Source organism: Bison bison, unplaced genomic scaffold (assembly GCF_000754665.1).
Source record: "Bison bison bison isolate TAMUID 2011002044 unplaced genomic scaffold, Bison_UMD1.0 scf7180017864518, whole genome shotgun sequence".
NCBI classification, from domain to species: Eukaryota; Metazoa; Chordata; class Mammalia; order Artiodactyla; family Bovidae; genus Bison; species Bison bison.
The window spans coordinates 11644161-11664569 of record NW_011495071.1 but is presented as its reverse complement, the minus strand read 5'-3'; the positions used below and the strand labels follow the sequence as shown (position 1 = coordinate 11664569).

General features: G+C 41.3%; 1 long non-coding RNA gene across 2 annotated transcripts in view; it reads left to right on the top strand.

Moving 5' to 3' along the window:
- LOC104981415 overlaps window positions 1–20409 on the top strand; it is a 235570-nt gene that overhangs the window by 187911 nt on the left and 27250 nt on the right. For both annotated transcript variants that reach the window (XR_824372.1, XR_824371.1), the window contains exon 4: window positions 18335–18397. This is a non-coding gene — a long non-coding RNA (uncharacterized LOC104981415). The remainder of the gene's footprint in view (window positions 1–18334; window positions 18398–20409) is intronic.

Genomic DNA, 20409 nt, shown 5'->3' with positions numbered 1-20409 from the left:
AGGAGAAGCGGACGACAGAGGATGAGATGGCTGGATGGCATCACTGACTCGATGGACGTGAGTCTGAGTGAACTCCAGGAGTTGGTGATGGACAGGGAGGCCTGCCGTGCTGCAATTCATGGGGTTGCAAAGAGTCAGACACGACTGAGTGACTGAACTGAACTGAATAATGAAAGATGGTAAACATTTTTCATGTGTTTGTTGACCATCCGTATTCTTTGGAGAAATGTCTATTAGGTCTTCTGCCAACTTTTTGATTGGGTGGTTTGTTTTTCTGATATTGAAAAGATAAGGATTTAAACAACTGATCTAATTCAGCTTTTCTGCTCAACAATGTTTATTTGGGGTGTCCTCTCTGGCAGGCACCACTAGGAGCTGAAAGAGTATCACATTGACTAAGATTCAGATATTCTTCAGGAAATGATTTGTTAGAGAAACGAACCCACACATATGTGTCTATACAGTAAGCTTCCTACATAGGAGCCTCTAAGTTTGTGAACTTTCAAAGGTGCAAATGTGCATCCTCATGTCTAATGATGTGAGAGTTCACGTTTCTGATGTACATTGCCACGTGTGTGCATCCTCTGCAAGTGGTTGTGCTCTCGTGTACTTTACCATGCAGTAGTATATAGAGTATGGCAGCACAGCATCTTTATGTCAAGCCCAGCATGTCCAAAAGCAAACAGAAAAGAAACGTTGATGTAGCTGGTACTACTAAGAAGAGCCAGCTATTGCACTGTACTTTCCAAGATACTGTACTACAAGATTAAAAATGCTTATTTTTCATGTGTTCATTTGTTTTTATACATTATTTGTGTATTGCAGCACAGTACTATGTAGCCAATTGTGTTAGTTGGGTACCTAGGCTAACTTTGTTGGACCTACGGACAAATTGGACTTATGAACATGCTCTTGGAATGGAACTCATTCGTGTTTTAGGGGACTTACTGTAATTAAGGCAAAGGGAGCAGAGATAAAATCTGCACATGCTCAAGAAGACATTGTCTTCCTTATTGAGTAATCACTGATGATACTGTGGAGGAAGTGGCATTTGGTGAGACTTAAAGAGTATGTAAGTTTTAGACATTTGGAAAAGGAAGGTGTTGGGCATGCTAGGAAGAAACAAAGGGAGCAAAGTCATAGAGCAAAGTATAGGATTTGTGCGTGATCAGAAAGTCTTTTGTCCTGTTTGGAGCATATGGGTATGTGGGTGTCCAGGAAGGTATGCCAGGTAGAATAGGTCAGAGTCAGAATCTAAAAGGGAGTTACAGATTTAAAAGCTTGGTCTCTATTCTATAGATGATGAGAACCATCACATATTTTTCTGCAGGAGAATTACATGGTCATACCTGTGATTTATTGAAAAAGAGTGTAACAGATGTTTGAAAAGAACTTGCATGGAAGGTCATCAGTTAGCAGCTAGAGCAGTGATCCAGGCAAGGTGAATAACATAACTCCTTTATCTTGTGCTATATTTGCAGGAATGCTCCTCTACAACCTGGCTGTCATAGGTTACAGCATTGGCTGAGGGCTTTCCAAGGGCATTTATTTAATGGCATGCCAGTGGCATTTACTCATAAAACCAAAAAGCCATTGGGGCCAGAAATAGGGGTTTTGGTTACTTCCCCAGACAGGATGCAGTTGGGGTGATTATACATGTGATTCATCGAGGTCGGGAAACAAGTCCTCCACAAACAAACACCCCTCCTCTCCAAGCCCAGTGACTCATGGCTTCTTCACTCTGGAAAGCTCTGGAGTCCAGGCAGAATGTGAGGTATGATGTTAAATCATAAATCCTTGGTGTTCATTGTTACGAGAAAAACATTTTTATTCATTCTTTTTGCTCATTGAAGCAATAAATATTGAGTGAACTCATACTGTTTTAGACACAAAGACATGGAGTTATAAAACATAGTTCCTTCCATAAAATATTTTCCAGTTTAGCTAGGAAAACAGGTGTAACATGTGTGTTATCATAGAGATAGAAACAGTACAAAAAGGTCAGAGGAAAGACCCATAACTGCTCTGGGAAAGGAGGAGCAGCCTTGGGATTGGGTCCTGCCCTGTTCGTCATTCATTCATGCATTCATTCAGCAAATGAATTATCGAGGACTTACTATATGCCAGTATTCTTGCCTGGAGAATCCCATGGGCAGAGGAAGCCTGGCAGGCTGCAGTCCACGGAGTCACAAAGAATCAGATACAACTGAGTGACTAGGCACACACACATATGCCAAGCATTGTTATGAGCATGAGATTTCATGCTTTTGCAGTGCTTACTTTCCAGCAAGACAACTCAGATGTTAAATAGAGCTGGGAGCCAAACACATTGCTGTCCTCAGGGAATTTACTTATAGAGGAATGTTACGGGCTTCCCTGGTGGCTCAGTGGTAGAGAATTCACCTGCCAGTGCAGGAGATGCAGGAGATACGGGTTCGATCCATAGGTCGGGAAGATCCCCTGGAGAAGCAAAAGGCAACCCACTCTAGTATTCTTACCTGGGAAATCCCATGGACAGAGGAGCCTGGGGGCGCCAAAAGAGTTGGACATGATAACAACAACAACAGCAGCAGCAGCAAAAGGAACATTACAGAGGCGGGGAGCTTGCACTGCGTTCAAAGAAAGAACATAGTCAGAAAGAAGCATGGATCTTCCCCTACTAGTAAAGAATAGAGAGAGAATGCTCAGGTTTAGGAGTACCCAGTATGACAAGAGGGCTTATTTATAGACCTGAAATGGGATGCACAAGTCGCCCTGGTACTCTTTGGCTGGAGTTAACAGATAATGGAGACTCTTCTCACATGGAGACTCGTGCCATTGAGTCCCCAGACTTTCTGATTTTGCAGTGCTTATTGGGCAACTGGGGTCACTGTTTTCAGGGATCCGAGTTCTGCAGTTTGAACTCACAGATGATTTTTCTGTACCTCTGTCTGACTGTCCTGTAGCAGCCCAGTGCCATGAACATTAAAACTGAAGACACTGGCTGCCTCCTTGCTTAAATATCCAGGTCAAATTCTGTCACAGCCAACTCTGGCTTGGAGGTCACGCTTGATTCTCATTTTATCAGGTTGTCTAAAATAACCCGGCCATGAGGTGGTTATTGTTATGGTACTCATTGGAATGGGGTTTGACCTATATAAGGGAAAGAAGTAGGACAGAAATAGCTCTTCAGCCCATCACAGACCTGGAGAAATCCAGTATAAGCAGCTGCAGAATCACAGAGTTGGAAGGGACTCAAGGTGACTTAGGTGTTATTGGCATCTGCCTCCAGGCAGATATATGCCTGTCTGGGAATTTAATATAAATTCTAGAAGTCATTATTTTAACAATACATAAGAATCTGCCCATCCTGAATAGTATAGTTCCCTTCAGGGCAGTGATACTGCCTAGCCTCAGGCAAAACATCTTTGAACCTCCTAGTCTACACTAGACCTCAGAACCTATAGCATATTCTTTTGAATATACTTAGGAGGAGGAAATGGTTGTCTTGGAGGCTATTTCTCATTTTCTATAAACCAAGTGCTGTATCCAGTTGGTCCAGCAGAATGATACCATTTTTGATTGAAAATGAATTTCAATGCAGCTGTGAAATGATGAGGTGACATTTTTGTTTGGCTCATAACTAGTTCAAAGGAGATTTACCAGCCTTGCAAAAGTAACAAGTACATATTCTCCCAGATGGCTAATTTGTGGGTCTGTGAGCTCTGGTTAGCTGTACAATTCCTCATTCTACTTGGTGAACTGCTTGAGGTCAAGGAGTGCGCCTTGTCTCAAAATACTCATCTACCACAAGGGCAGGTGCATGCCAGGGGCTATTTATAAAATTAAACAAAATTTATATTTATAGAATTAATTATATCCTATAATTAGAATTAATTATATTAGAATTATTTATATATTAATTATATTTAACTTATATGTGTAGAATTTAACAGGAATGGCATCAGTTTACAGTCGTGTCATGAACTGTTTGTCCATTTTGATATTTTCACCAAATATGAACCCTGTGATCACTTCTTACCTTGAGGCTAATTGCCCAGCATGTGGCAAAGGCAGCAGTCTGTGTGGATGTGACACTGCTCTGGGAGAGAATTCAGCTTCTGCGTTGAGCTGGATGGCTGACTTTGGGGAAAGTGCGCGAGCCTGTGTCCCCATCTTTAAATAAAGAGGTTGAACTCGATGCTGGGAAAAGGCCCATCTGAGAAATAAAATATCAAGGAGCTACTTGGCCACTAACTCTGCATGTTGTGGGCTATTTTCGTAAGGTCTTAGTGTCGATCCAGATTCTTGTGTTTGCAGGTGACAGAAACCCGGCTCAACTGAGTTGAGGTAGAAAGACAAACCTCAGCCAAGGCAAGGGTCTCTCAAACTCCAGAAATAACCCGAGTCAGGGATTCAGACCCTTTCCAGACACCCTTCCTCCATCTTGTCCTTGACTTCTCTCTTCAGTCAGCTCTGTTCTCTCAAATCTGCTTCTTTGGTGAGCCCAAAGAAATTTGCAAAATCTCTGGGAAGTCTTCTGGGCCAGGGGAACAAGCTAATGTGCCTGGCAGCTGCTAGTCCAACCACAAGGTTGGTTGGAGAGAGAGGCAGCTCCCCCAGAGAAGGGGCTGCTGTACAGCCCCAAACTGGAGCCCCTGGAAAGCCTGCCATCCCATTTGTCATCCATGTTCCTCTCAGCTCCACACGTGTTGACTGGGCCCCTTCTGCTCTTCTTGAAGCTTCTGCCCAGCTTCATTGTCTCTGAGGCTAACTGTCTGGGTAGCAACACCCCTCCCTATCTCTGTTCCCAGAGCGCCTTGAACCCATCTGTACCTCGAAAGGACGACTCCTCATGTTGCCTGCTGTGGTCTGTTGATAGGTTTCTCTTCCCCATGAGACTGGGAGCTCCTCAAAGGCCCCAACTGCCTTGATTGGTTTTGTGTTACTTTGTTTATTAGATTATTTATTTATTAGTGATTGACAGCCTACTGTGTATTAGGTTCTGGGAGGTCAAAAGAGAAGGAACCCAAGATTGCTGTTCTCAAGATGACCAAGGTCAAGTGGGAAACGTATGATAAACAGGCACTTGGAGTATAGTGAGGCAGTGTGGGTCCCCCACGCATGTCCACACTGCTCCGTAGGAGCACAGGGCACACAGGGGAGGCTCCTTCCTAAGTGAGGACGGGGGTGGAGAAGGCCAGGGAGAGTTTCCGAGAGGTAGAAAGGGCCTATCCCGGGTCTGTGCTGGGTTCTGTTGCATAGGATTGAACGTGGTTGTACAGTCTAGAGGGAGGCGACGTTCTTCAGAGATCCCTGAAAGTACAGTGTAATCACAGGCTTTATGTTTGAGTGGGACAGATAAGGCAGACATACACGAAATTATTGAAAAATTGGACAGTTTCCAACGAAGAACTAATTTTATTTTTGCACAAGGAGTATAGAAAAAAATGAGATTATCATGGACTTATAAGAGTCGTCCTTCAGGACTCCTGGGTCAGGAAGATCCCCTGGAGAAGGACTCTTAGGCCTCCCTGGTGGCTCAGATAGTAAAGAATCCGCCTGGAATGTGGGAGACTTGGGTTTGATCCTTGGTTGGGAAGATCCCCTGGAGGGGGGCATGGCAACCCACTCCAGTATTCTTGCCTGGAGAATCCCTATAGACAGAGAAGCCTGGCAGGCTACAGTCCATGGGGTCACAAAGAGTTGGACATGACTGAGCGACTAACACTTTCACTTTCAGGATGCGTGGGCACTGTGTCACTTCATGGGGAGTTGACAGGGCTAAATCTGAAATCAGGCTGGGTTTCAGTTTCACTCTGCCAGCTATGAGTTTGGTGGTAATACCTCAAATCTCTAATTTCTGTATCACAAAGTGAAGATGCTAAGATTCATCTCTCAGAGTTATACTGAGGATAAAATAAGACACACAAATGAAAGTACTTTATAAACCATAAAGCACAGTACAAACTTGCTATTCTTTAAATCTGTTTTTTGTTACAGCAGAGAGTTCTTAATTGACAAGAATATTTGAAAATATGAAAAATGAATAAATGCAGTTACATGGAAAGATACAATATTCACATTGAGAGTTACGTTAATTTTACTTGCTGGCTAAACATTGTGGTTAATGTCATTGCAAAATGAATCACATGTTAATGAGTTGACTGACATTTCATACATTTCTGACTCTGAGGATAGGGCAGTCTGACTCAGCTGGCCATGTGATAGAGTAGGAATTAAGTCATTTGGATGTAGTGACTGTAAAGTGTTCTCTCTACCAAGTGAGCTATATTCCTGTAGACAGAAGGTTTATCTAGGGACCCCTTCTAACTGTATTTCTCTAAGAGATGAAACCTTCCCTTTGGTGCCTCTGTTTCCTCTTCTTTCAATCATCATAAATAACGATGGCATTTTAAGGAGTTACACTCATCTAGAAGATCTGAAAGAATGTGATCCATTATATTCTGGGCGAATCTATCTTAGGGTCTGAAGGCAGGGAAGTACAGCCAGTAGGTACAGAACAGACTCCACTAAAGGAATCTGCACGTGGAGCCTTTGAGTATATGTCAGAGACTAGGATGAAACCCTAAATTTTAGTTGTCCAGCGGTTTAGGCATAACTCTCTCTCTGTCTGAGTCGCTTAGTTGAGTCTGAATCTTTGCACCTCCATGGACTGTGGCCCGCCCGGCTCCTCTGTCCATGGGATTCTTTAGGCAAGAATACTGGAGTGGGTTGCCATTTCCTTTTCCAGGGGATCTTCCTGACCCAGCGATCGAACCAGGGTCTCCTGCATTGCAGGCAGATTCTTTACCAAATCTTTCACTCCAGGTGCTCCTTCAGTTTTCCAGAGCTCTTATCCACCACAGCATGGAAAGAAACCCCTGCTTTGTGTCCTAAGGTCACCACCAAGGCCAACCCTGATCTGATGATTGTAGGAGAGAGTAATTCTAACGCTCCTTCATGTTGCTGTGAGGGTGGCCCTGAAAATCATAGAACGAGGCATTAGAGACTGTCACTTAAGTGATGAACCCAGAGACCATGAAAGTAAAGGCTCGCCACTCCCAGGCATAAGGTCAAAGCCATGGCCAGCGGGTAGTTTTCTTTCTCCACCTTCTATTCAGTTAACCTCGCCTTTCTAAAACTTGGACTTCCCCGGTGGCTCAGTTGGTTAAGCGTCTGCCTACAATGTGGGAGACCCAGGTTCGATCCCTGGATTGGGAATATCCTCTGGAGAAGGAAATGGCAACCCACTCCAGTACTCTTGCCTGGAAAATCCCCATGGACAGAGGAGCATGGTAGGCTACAGTCCATGGGGCCGCAAAGAGTCGGACACGGCCGAGCGACTTCACTTTCTTTCTTTCTTTCTAAAACTTACATAAGGAAAGAGTATGTGGCTCCTTTTTGGAATACTAGACCTATGAGATAGGATTACAAGTTCCACAAAATAAAAGGGTATTCTAAGGTCAAATCAGTTTGAGAAATTCTGAGTATGTCCCCAATGAAGATACAGAATATACATGCTTGTATCTAAGGCTGCAAAAAAAATATTGAACTCAGCTTTCCCAAAGTTATTTGACTGTAGTACTGTTTTATTTAGTAATATTCATTAGCATCTTGTATACTTCTTGTTCCTCTTTAGTACAGTTTGGAAAATGCTATTCTCAGAGAAGCTTCAGTGAATCTTCCCGTTAAAGGCTGAAGTCTATGTCTTAGATTGGAGAAAAGTTGAATAGAGCTTAGATACAACTTTGTCAACAGGGAATACTTGCTACCATTCCAAAGATTCTTTTCAACAGCGGTTTGCAGGGAGGGGAGCTGAAACCAGAAATTGGCATTCTAGTCCCTTCATCCAGTAAAGCTCTTATTTCCAAGATTAATTCAGAAAAAATTTTTTTCTTCTTTTTTGTTGGACTGGATAGATCTCATGGAAGATCCCTTGAAAATCTTGAAATTGACTTTCTTTCCTCCCCTCTGCCCTTCTTTTTTTTTTCTTTTGTAGAGAATATGAATGGGTTTGACTTATAACTGTTATGGTTAGTATTCGATGGAACCCTATGGAAACCTATTTGCCAAGGCAAAGAGTAATAACTAGTAGTTTTAGCTATAATCACAGAAAAATCCTTTTCTATCCTTCAGTCTTTCCATGGTTCTGTGATCATAAGCCATATCTTTAATGAAACCTTTTTACTAAGTGCTAAGTTTGTGTTTTCTCTCCATAGGCTCTCCAAAGTATCTTTTCTTTCTATCGACAAAACAGGAAGATAATGGAAATGGGATCCACTCCATTCATCATGTGCTTCATTTTGTTCCTCTTCTCTGCTTTCATTGATCGACTTTCTCCTCCTATCACTGCTTTCCCTGCACGGGTTCAGAATTTCACCTCTGCTTTGTAACTGACCTTAGTCCATTCATATATGTGTTTTCTCTGCCAACTAGAATTTAAAGTTTATTGAAGGTAGGTACAATATGTCTATATCTTTCACGTTATCTTCAGAGTCTCATATGTACTGCTCTGTACATCTGAATTGCTTTAAAAATACTTTACGTGAAGCTGAATGTGAGTGAGGATAGCAGCTCCTCTTTTGGGCTTACTATCTCTGTGTCTAGAACATAAAGGTTGGAGCCCACATGCATGCTAAGTCGCTTTAGTCATGTCTGATTCTTTGCTACCCTATGTCCTGTGGGCCACCAGGCTCCTCTGTCCATTGGATTTTTCAAGCAAGAATACTGGAGTGGGTTGCCATTTCCTTCTCCAGGGGATCTTCCTGGCCCAGGGATTGAACCCACATCTCCTACATTGGCAGGCAGATTCTTTACCACTGAGTCACTTGGGAAGTCCCTTTTCTCTCTTAAATGGCACCAAAGTCTTCTAAAGAAAGAGCTTTTTTTTTTTTTTTTTTTTTTGAGGGTGGGTAGAGATCATGAACATCTGGATTAAAAAGAATTTACATTCTGCAAGTGTGGTGAGTTGGAGATATTTTTTATTGAATATAGCCATTTTGTGATTTGATTTCCCCAGGATATGAATCAGAGAGAAAAAACTGAAGTCTTGTCCCAAAAAAAGGACAGGGAGGACAGCAAAGGATTTTTCACTGGTAAGGCAGTTTATACACTTGTCCTTTTTGTAGTGAGTCACGGTCTGTGATACATTTCATAGCGATGTCTATGAGTTTCCAAATCTGGAAGAAGACAGATCAGCCAAATAAGGGAGATGGAAGAAAACAGACTTTTAATCCACCTAGTTACCATTCACAGAGCTTTAGAAGTGGAACTCCAAAAAAAAAAAAAAAAGGCTATTCCAGCACCCCACTTTTAGTCACATCTTTAAACCCATTGAGAAAGAATTAGCTAATCACTTCCAAAATATCTTAAGCAGAGCAGCAAAGGAATTCAATAGCTAGCTCCAGGGTTCCAGAAAAGTTCTCTCTTCCTAATCTCTTCTCCAAAACTTCCCCTCTTTTTTTTTTCTCCCCTCTTTTTTTGCTATAATTCGAAGCTAACTCTTCTTTTTTATCTTTCATATTGTCTAACCTGAGTTCATCTTAAAATGAGATTGTAAGCTTTTTTAAAGGTAATTATCACTTAACCCCTTAGTGTTTTTATTTTTCTGTTTAAGCAATCTCAGCTCATTAAAAAAAATTGTCTTAACATCTAATTTTTTCCCTCCTTTGTGTCATTTTGGGTTACTGTTCTGAGGGTGCTCCTCAGATATTCTAATACTAGAATTAAAAATGCCAACATTTTGTTATATCTGCTTGGGTACCCCCAGGATCTAGTGCCACTCAGAGTGCATCATAACTGCTTGAATAAATATTGACTGAATGCATAAATATGGCCTCATATTTGTATAGCTTCTAATATTTTATGGAAAGCTTTAAGTTCCTCAAAAATTATCTGAGGTTCTCTTATTTTCATTCCCCATCCCCCACAAAAAAAAAAAAAAAAAAATCTTCCTTTTAGTTATAAAGCCAGTCAGAGGTAAAATGGAGACCTGAACTTAGGTCTCCAAGTCTCAGTCACATGAGTTTCTTGAGTTGACCTGAACATTTTCTAAAGCAGGGCTGGTAGCGTTTTGAAAAATATAGACCCCCAAACTCAACCTTATCCTCAGATAATGAAGCACGTAATAGAAGGAGAATATACTACTTCTAACATGTCTTTGTTTGAAGGTATATCTGAGCATCATGTTATTTTTTCATTGTAAAATGTGATTTCTTCATAGATAGCTTTCCATCTTCTCTGACCCAGAACTCCAGTTTCCCACTGCCTTTCTGCAAGCTTATCATTTTTTTTTCCAACATAGTGTGTCCATATTTTGTTCTGGGCATGAACTATTAATGGGACTTCTAAACCCTTCATCAAGATGTACATGGTGCCTTGGTTGAATGGTGTGTGGTTGCTGTAAGGGTGTTGGGACACCTCATGATTCAGTCCCTTGCTGGTCCAAGATTTCTCTAGTGTTGACAAAACCATCTTTACCATTCCATTGACTTTGCTAGAACATACCAAGTGAAAGTCGCTCAGCCATGTCCGACTCTTTGCAACCCCGTTGACTATACAGTGCATGGAATTCTACAGGCCAGAATACTGGAGTGGGTAGCCATTCCCTTCTCCAGGGGATCTTCCCAACCCAAGGATTGAACCCAGGTCTCCCACACTGCAGGCAGATTCTTTACCAGCCGAGCCACCAGGGAAGCCCAGAACTTACAAAGGTGGGTATTAAATGATCAAAGAGACAGGGTTTCTTGAATTGAGCTCTTTAATGGTAGGGACTATGTCAGAAATTTTTATATTGCCTTCCCCTTATCCATGGTCTGGCACAGAGCAGGTACTTAACCCATATTTCTTATATTTAATTGGCATCTGTAAGAAAATCCAGACATCTAAGACTTAGTCTTGACTTTGTCCATAACAGTGTGCCCTTGGATAGGTCACTGAGCTTTGTTATATCATCCAGAAAAATGGGATATGTATCTACTTTTAAAGAACTAATGAGAATGTGAGAGTTACAGGAACTTGGACTTTACAGAATATTGGTTTTGGATTTCACAGACCAGGCAGGGTTCTATTCTTTAAATAAATACTTTAGAAACTGATGGTCTCTGTGTCATAATCCTCTATCAAGCAAACGATCAAAGCAAAAGGACTCTCGGTGACCTACTTGTGGATTAATATTTGTAATTAGTATGTCATTTTTGACAAATTTCTCCAACCCTCAATATCTATTTTTTTCCTTTAATTCACATTCCGTTGTGGTCGTCTTTATTGTTGAAATGAAATTGTCAGCTTGAAGCTAATTTGAAAAATGGTTTGCTGCAATCTGGGTTCATAAATCTTAACAGGAAGAGCTAAGAGCCAAGTAGCTCAGAGCATTGTGAAATCATTAAATTAGGCTCCTGGAATATGTGAGTATTCTACTTTCTCGTTAATCTGAAGCAGAATGCCCAGAAAGAGTATTTCATAAATGTTGGTGTTGGGTGACCTAGGAGTGTATTGCATTTATCAATGAAGGAAATCTGTATTCTAATGTTGACTTGTTTTTTTAAAAAATATCTTTGTAAACTTGAAAGTGAACAATTATGATGTCTCTCATTTTGTTTCCTCCATGTTTCTTAAACCAAAGCTTTCCACAAATGTCTAAAATAGACCTTATAATTATCTGGAGGAGTTGTTAATTCACAGATGGTTGGGCACTGTCATCAAAATTTCTGACAGAGTAGATTTGAAGTGGGATAGGTCTCAAGAATTTGCAATTCTAACAACTTTCCTGGTGTTGCTAATGCTGCAGGTCCAAGGACCTCACACTGAGCTTGCTGTGTTTCCTGATGTCCCTTATGATTGTCAAGGCTGGTACAAGCAAATACTCATGCATTGCTGGGCTTCCTTGGTGGCTCAGAAGTTAAAGGATCTGCCTGGAATGAGGGAGACCTGGGTTCGATCACTGGGTTGGGAAGATCCCCTGGAGAAGGAAATGGCAACCCACTCTAGTACTCTTGCCTGGAGAATTCCATGGAGGGAGGAGCCTGGTAGGCTACCGTCCATGGGGTCGCAAAGAGTCGGACACAACTGAGCGACTTCACTTTAATAAAATGGGACTAGATAGCTATCAATGGCACAAACCCTAGGTGGACATCCATGGGTCAGAGTGTCTGAATAGAACTATGGTGAACTTACAGCCAGATTTTTTTTTTTAAGTTAAACTTCGAGTTCCTTCATGACTTTTTAGAACACACTGTTGTGGTCTTTTCCAAATTCCTTCTTGAGTCATCTGAAAATAGATTACCTGAATCTTTAAAAGCAAAAGAGGGAAGACGTGTCTCCATTTTTTCCCCAGGTTGTCATTTTTGGTTCCATACTCTCTTTCCCAGAAAATGGACCATGTTCCTGGACAACAATTCTCTATCAAGCTATTTTAAGCTGAGCACTTATTTCCTATAGACATGATGTTATCAATAAAGGATTTCTTTCTCTTACTGGAAGCCTATTTCATCCAATGCACTGCAATTCAATATGATACCCACTGAGTGACTACATACACCGGCACTATTTTAAATCAGATGTTTAGGAAAAGACATGACCTAGATCTGTTCAAATTCCTGCCCTTGTAGACACTACATTCTAGCTGAGGCTGACAGTGAACTTAATACATAAAGCACTATATTAAGTTCCTGGTAGTAGATGCTGTGGAAGGGAGGAAAATAAAGCAGAGTAGTGAGGTTCAGGACTTCAGGGACTGGCCCCAGAGGGTTGTGTGTGCACTGCATTTTTAAATAGAGGGGCCATGTAGGCCAAGACCTGAGACAGATAGGACTATAAGCATGTATTTATCCAGGGAAGAGTGTTCTAGACAGAAAGAATAGCCCGTGTGAAGGCCAAGGGGCAGGAGCGTGTCAGGCATATTTAAGGAAAAGTGAAGAGGGCAGTGAGGCTGAAGTCAAATGTGTGAGGGGAAATAGGGGTAGATAGGAGAGGTGACATGAGGTAAGAGCAAGACCATATAAGGCCTGGTAGGTCACTGAAAAAGATGTTGGCTTTAATCTGAGTGAAATAAGAGTCACTGCAAAATGTTGACTTTCAAGAAAGGACCTGATCAGATGTTGTGTTTAGAATATAGTGAGTAGGACTAGGAAGGAGCTAAGAGGCCAATTACAAGGTTATGCAGTAAGTATAGCAAGAGATGATCTGGCTTGGGCCATGGGTTTATTGATCACTAGAGATGGTGAGCAGAGAAGGCAATGGTACCCCACTCCAGTACTCTTGTCTGGAAAATCCCATGGATGGAGGAGCCTGGTGGGCTTCAGTCCATGGGGTCGCTAAGAGTCGGACACGACTGAACGACTTCACTTTCACTTTTCACTTTCATGCATTGGAGAGGGAAATGGCAACCCACTCCAGTGTTCTTGCCTGCAGAATCCCAGGGACAGGGGAGCCTGGTAGACTGCTGTCTCTGGGATTGCACAGAGTCGGACACGACTGAAGCAACGCAGCAGCAGCAGCAGCAGAGATGGTGAGAAGCAGTTCAATACTGTATGTATTTTGAAACTGAAGTTCAATAGGATTTCATGATAGATTGGATGGAGAATGTCAAAAGAAAAGAAATGAAGGTTTTGACCCGGGAAGCTACAAAGATGAAATTGCTGTCAGTTGAGAGGTAAAAAGCTATAGGAAGATCAAGTTTGTGGGGAATGTTGGGATCTTGACTTGGGCATACTGAGTTTGAAATGACTATTAGATACCTGATGGGAGATGTCGAGTTGGTTGTTGCTTATGCACATGTGGGGCTTATGAGAGTATGTGGCATGTGTTTGGGTTAAAGATGGGGTCACCAGTATAATGGCATTGAAAGTTGTGAGGCTGAATGGGATTATCAAGTGAAGGAGGGATTGAGAATGACTGACAATCCAAGTAGAGAAACCGGGAGTGGATGGTGTCCTAAAAAGCCAAGAGAAGGAAATGTACCAATTAGAAGGGAGTAAAATAGAGTTAAATGCTGCAGATAGGTCAAATGAGATGAAAACTCCAAACTTACTGTTGAGTTTCACAACTGAAGAACTGTAACAAGGACATAGTTGGTGGAATGGTGATGGTTAAAGTCTAGTCTAAGTAGCATAAGGGAGAATGGTAGAAGAATTGGAAATGGTGAAGAAAGACAACTTTTGAAGCTCCTGCCAAAGAAAGCAGAGAAATGGGAGGGAAGCAGGTGAGGAAAGTGGGGTCCAGCTAAAGGTGTGTTGGCGGCGGTGGTGTTTGTGTTTGTGTGGGGTTGGGAGAATCAGCAATATGGTTGTGTGCTGCTGGAAATGATCCAGTAAAGAGGGATAGATTAATGTTTTAGGCAAGCTAGGAAGGGTTCCTTAAGCAGTTTCATTGGGTTGGCAAGCAGTGATAATATCTGAGATCCAGGTAGAAGATTCGGCGTCCAGGAAAACAGGTATTTTCATCAGTGGTAACAGGCGTGTTTAGGGGGAGTAGTGCTGATGGGGTGGCAAGTGTGGTATTGAGACTGCGTAAAATCCCTTTTGATTGTTTCAGTTTTCTCCATAAGGGAAGAGCCAACATGATCTCATAAAATTCCAAAAAGGATTCAAAAGAAAATAAAGCCCACATATATGCTTCCACACATATTTGTTCAGAAAATAAAGCAAAGCCAAACACAATATGAAAAGTATGCTATAAATGTTTCTTTTGGGGGCTTTTTCTAAATGAACTGAACTGACTGAGGTTTTTGAATAGACACGTAATATCTTTTCACGTAGGGACTCTTCTTCTCCTGGAGACTGCCTCTGTCTGAAGCACAGGCATTCTTTGTTGCTCTGCTAACCTTCACATTGATTTAAAATTAGGGCTATTTGTATAGAAATTTTTATTTGCCAGTTCAGTGTGCATGAATATCTGTAACACTTTTTTTCAGATGGTGTATGTGGGTAGGAAATTTCCATGAGACTTCTTTCACAATGATCTCTTGCTCTCCATATCAACAGTATGGATGATCTCTACCATCTTATCAGTGTGGGCCATTTTACATTTTGTAGGTATTGGCTGCAGCTCTTTTTGCTTGTTAATTTTTATTAGAGTATAGTTGCTTTACAGTGTTGTGTTAGTTTCTGCTGTACAACAAAGTGAATCAGCCATATGTTTCTATATATCCCCTCTTTTTTGAAATTCCTTCCCATTTAGGTCAACTCTACCACACTGAGTAGAGTTCCCTGTGCTATATAGTAGGTTCTCATTAGTTATCTGTTTTATTCATAGTATCAATAAATGTATATATCCCAGTTCCCTAATTGACTGTTCTTCATTAGCTGTGGTTTTTCTTCTTTTTCCAGGGGGAGGTCAGGGAGAGGATGACAAAATATTGTAGCCTAACATTATTAAGAACCAATGTTTAGCAATGGAACCATATAGGATCAAGTGATCAAGAAGCAACCATTCAGCTTTTATGTCCCAGGCACTGTGTGTGCTTAGTCGCTCAGTTGTGTGCAACTCTTTGCGGCCTCGTGGGCTACAGCCTGCCAGGCTCCTGTGCCACGGGAATTCTTCAGGCAAGAGTGCTGCCGTGGGTTGCCATGACCTTCTCCAGGGTATATTCTGACCCAGGGATTGAACCTGGGTCTACCTCATTGTGGACAGATTCTTTACCGTTTGAGCCACCAGGGAAGCCCATGGGCACTTTAGGCAGCATCTAACGTATATATTTTATTTGGTCCTTATGATAGACCTGTACCATAAGGTATGTTAACCCAATTGTGAGGATGGATGAATTGAGGAGAAATGACTCAGTGCTATCACAGGAAAACTCCCTGTAAAATTTTAAGTAAGTTAAAAGACTGACCCCACCCACTAAACTGCTCACAAAAGAGCAGAATCCACCAAAATCACAGTGTGGTTTGATTCTTAAGTTCCCAGTCTTACTATATAAGTTATTGCATAGTTCATCTAAACCCACCTGAAATCCAGGTGCCTATTGCTAGCTAGATCAGAATCAAGGAGGCGGCTTACCTTGCTATCTCATGGCATTCAGTTGAAAGCATACACACTTCCAAACATGTATGTAAAAATGGTTCCAAAACAAGGACTTCCCTTGGTGGTCCAGGGTTAAAACTTGGTGCTTCCCAGGGGGCCCAGGTTCTATCCACTATCCAAGAAGTTGTGTAAGCATAGGTATGGCAAAAAAAAGGAGTGGTTTATGCTCTGTTATTAATCTTTTTAAAGTCGCTCAGTCGTGTCCAACTCTTTGCCACCCCATGGACTATACAGTCCATGGAATTCTCTAGGCCAGAATACTAGAGTAGGTAGCCTATCCCTTCTCCAGCAGATCTTCCTGACACAGGAGTTGAACCAGGATCTCCTGCATTGCAGGTGGATGCTTTACCAACTGAGCCATCAGGGAAATTTAAATTATTCAATGGTTAAAGACAAAAGAAAAATCTCACCTTCTGTCCCCTGAGGGAAAAGCTCCCCCCATTCCTGAAAGCTGTAACATAGTTTATTTGGACATGGCTGCATTTCATACTCAAACTAGTATCGGTCTGGTTGATGAAAAAGAGAGCATTCCTTTGCTCTTCCAAGAGGAATACTGAAATTGAAAGAATGAGAAACCCCAAAAAAATATCCAACTAAGTTTAAAATTTTTTCTATTCAGAACAAAAGAAAGTCCGGTAGAACAATAAATTTCTCTGTTCAAGAGGAACCAAATGGTGGTATCTTGGTTTTAACAACAAAGGAGAATTCTTCATGGTAATCGTTCATTAACACTGAGCAGCTCTATTTGTTAAGGAAGGAGGAATATTTTGCTGGCAGAGTAACGTACAAAATTATGTTCATGAATATTACGTAAATTCAGTAAATTCATTCGATAATGAATGTGTGAAATACAGTGTTTTACACCTGAAAGTGAAAAGTGAAAGTGTTAGTCACTCAGCTGTGTCCAGCTCTTTGTGATGCTGTGGACTGCAGCCCACCAGGTTCCTCTGTCCATGGAATTCTCCAGGCAAGAATACTGGAGTGGGTTCCCATATCCTTCTCCAGGGGATCTTCCTGACCCAGGAATCCAACCTGGGTCTCTTACATTACAGGCATATTCTTTACCATCTGAGCCACCAGAGTTTAATCCAAAACAAAAAAGTAATCAACACCAACATTTTGTGGTGTGTGGGGGGGAAGTTAGTAAGGAAATGTAAAATCTCTAGCTATTAAACCTTCTAATTTTTTTTTTGTTTATTCTTAAGATATGAAGTTATACACTCTCTACTCAGTCTATACTGGGGCACCTGAAATAGGAAAAATGATACCAGGACATCAAAATTTTTTTTTTTTTTCCTTTCTATAACTTGGCGGGGGATGAGAAGTTCTCATTTGAGAAAGACAGGAAAACTTCTGGGTTTTCATTAGGAGTTTAGTATGAGAATACCTACGTGAAAATATATGCAGGATGCATATTTTTCAATGGGCAAAACTAAATCACTTGTCCTTGTCCACAAAGATCATGTTAGAGCAACTTAAACTAGTTTTTGCACAAAAGTTAGTGGCTAAGAGGGTATGCAAAGATAGAAATTAATTGCTAAGAGGAATCATGATTTTCTTTTTCCCCAAAGAACTTAAAATTCTGTTTAGCCTCCAAATTGGATAACCTAGGTACCCTTCTACCTTGGTACATCATTGTACAACGGAGACAGGATTCAGCAGGAATGAGTCTAACAGGTGAGAGGATCCTGGGAAAGTCTTTCCTCCTCCCCATCTCAAGACTTGTTTATATAGTGTATCTATTTTATATACAAGTGAAACTTGATTTCACTTTTTTGACGATTTCTCACTGCCTAGTGGCCAGCTCACTTGTTCCTTTTGGCTGATTGCAGAAGGGCTGAAATCCCTCGAGAGAAGGAGGAAAAAAGGGAAAAGGGCAGAGACTCAATCCAGTTGCCTCCAGCTTTAGTCCACTTCATTTTAGGAGTCTATGACTCAGCCCTGAATTCTCCCCACCCCCAGGCACCTTCCATCAAATCACAGCCCCCAAATGGGTTGTTGGGCATTTTCTTTAGTGGTGCCATCTTGTTCTGAGATGACAGGGAATGCCGATTTTATTAGAGTTTTTTCAACAAAATTGTTTAATTGTTGGAGCCCCCTGGCAAGTGCTCAACGCTTCACAGCATTCTACCAACACCTCATCCTTCTAACTTTCCCTTTTTTTCTTAAAACCATACTAGTAGATTGATTTTTATTACCAGAAAAAGACAGTGTATGGAAATCACTCATCTGTAGAGTCCAAAGACACAAACTGTAAATCTTTTTTCTTTTTTTTGAATTCTTCCTTTTGTTTGGTTTAGAACAAGTCTTCCCTTTATTTCCCCTACAGACTTGTCTTTGGAAAAGACTCAGAAGAGCCTGTTAACTTGGCTTCCTCACTTCTGCTCATCATGTGAGTACAATTTATATTTCTAACTATTATGCAAGTGTCATTAAGCAGCGTTTTCCCCAGGTTTCTATGGAGGAACTGCTTGCTTGATCTTTGCGACGTTGGCCCTCTTTTAGAATTAACCACGGAAAAACTTGATGACACTTCTGAGCTTCTTGTAAAATTTATCTTCAGGGTAATTTTATGGCGTGTGTTTCCCCCCTTGAAAGTTTTGAAGAGCTGGATTTCTGTCTCTTTGCAGCGCATTCTAGCAGCTGTGTCTCATTTGCTTTGCAAGGGCATTGGAAGGAATTGCTATTTTGGAAGCTCCTTAACATATGGGAGAATTGTACAAAGCGCTTTACAGTTTGCATAGTGCTTGCCCATTGTTTTACCCAGTCATTTCTCACAGAAGCCCAGGACATATTATTTACATTTCCAGAAAGAGAAATAGAGGTCCTGAATAAATAGCAGGAGCTTGGCAGGACAATTTATCTTACTGTGGAATTAATCAATAGATTAAATCTCTTCCTTCAGATCCTTTAATAACTGTGACCAGAAAGCCTCATGTTTTTAGACCAATGTACTCACTGTATATCTGAGGAATATGTGGTCCAGCTAGTTTTAGGTCTGTCCTAACAAAGAGCTGTCTTATTGATTGGACATTGGGAGCTGTGCTGTTTAATGCTTTCATTAAAAGTGATATAGTGGATGCTAAAAGCACTTCTTCCAGGGTCACACTGCCTGGGTTTAAATACAAGCTCCAACTTTTATCAGCTGTGTGATGTTGGATGAATCACCTGACCTTTCTCAGCCTCATTTTTCTTATCTGTAAAGTGGGAATATTAGTGGCTCCATCTTGGGATTATTGTGAGGCTGGATTGATTGAATTCATGTAAAGCTCTAAGCATCACACCTAGCACACAGTCAGCCCTCAGTCAGTATTAGCTATTGCTGCTGCTGCTGCTAAGTCGCTTCAGTCGTGTCCGACTCTGTGCGACCCCATAGACGGCAGCCCACTAGGCTTCCCCGTCCCTGGGATTCTCCAGGCAAGAACACCGGAGTGGGTTGCCATTTTTACAATGTTACAATTCAAAAGCTGGCTACCTGGTCATTTTTTCTAAGAGTCCTTTAAGTTGATTTGTTTCATGAAATTACACATATGACCCAGTCAGGACTGGAGATAGTTGGGGATATCAAGAGGTAGTTGGTGGGATACACACTACTATATAATATAATTAGATATTATACTAATATTTCCTCCCCTTTTCTTAAGATCATCATAATTTCTCAGTCTGTCTGTCATTCTCTTTAAAACACAAAGCTGCAATGCTGTTTCTCCCAAATAATATGGGATTTTTACAAAAGACCCTATTCGCTAGTACCCACTATTCCATCCTAGCACTTTTGGAACGGTAGCACACAAAAAGATGAAAGATGACACTGGTTTCCTTACAGTTCCAGGCGGAAGTAAGATATAGAGGAAATAGCAGGATTTGCCTAGTTGTGAATGTTCTCTTGTCAGAATGCAGAGACCGAGTCCCACATCTGCTTCTAGTTTGCTGGGCAAGCTGGACAGAGCACTCTGCTTCTCTGTGTCTCAGTTTCTGCAATTTGAAGAGGGGTTATAACATCCACAGGATGATCCACGAGTTTCCCACTTGCTGGGACCTTCCCATGGCAAGCGCCACGTCTCAGGAACTTCCTCAGCCCCAAGGAGACTGGGATGGTTGGTCACCCTGAACATCTTAGGGGGCTTACAATAAGGGCAGTGGGCATAAATGTGCTTTATCATTTCATGGACTAAGGAGTATAGGCAACCCAGTTCTTAACACCTAAGTTCCCAAAATAGTGCTAGGGGTTGTTGGAAGAAAAAAAATTGGTAATACAGTATATCATTTCTTAAGTAAGAATATACTTTAATTCCTGGTACATTTTTAAATAAACTGCTTAGAAATATATAATGTGACTGGCAAGTTCCACAAACGGATATGCCATTTTGCATCATTCTTACATGTTTAAATATATGTAATTGA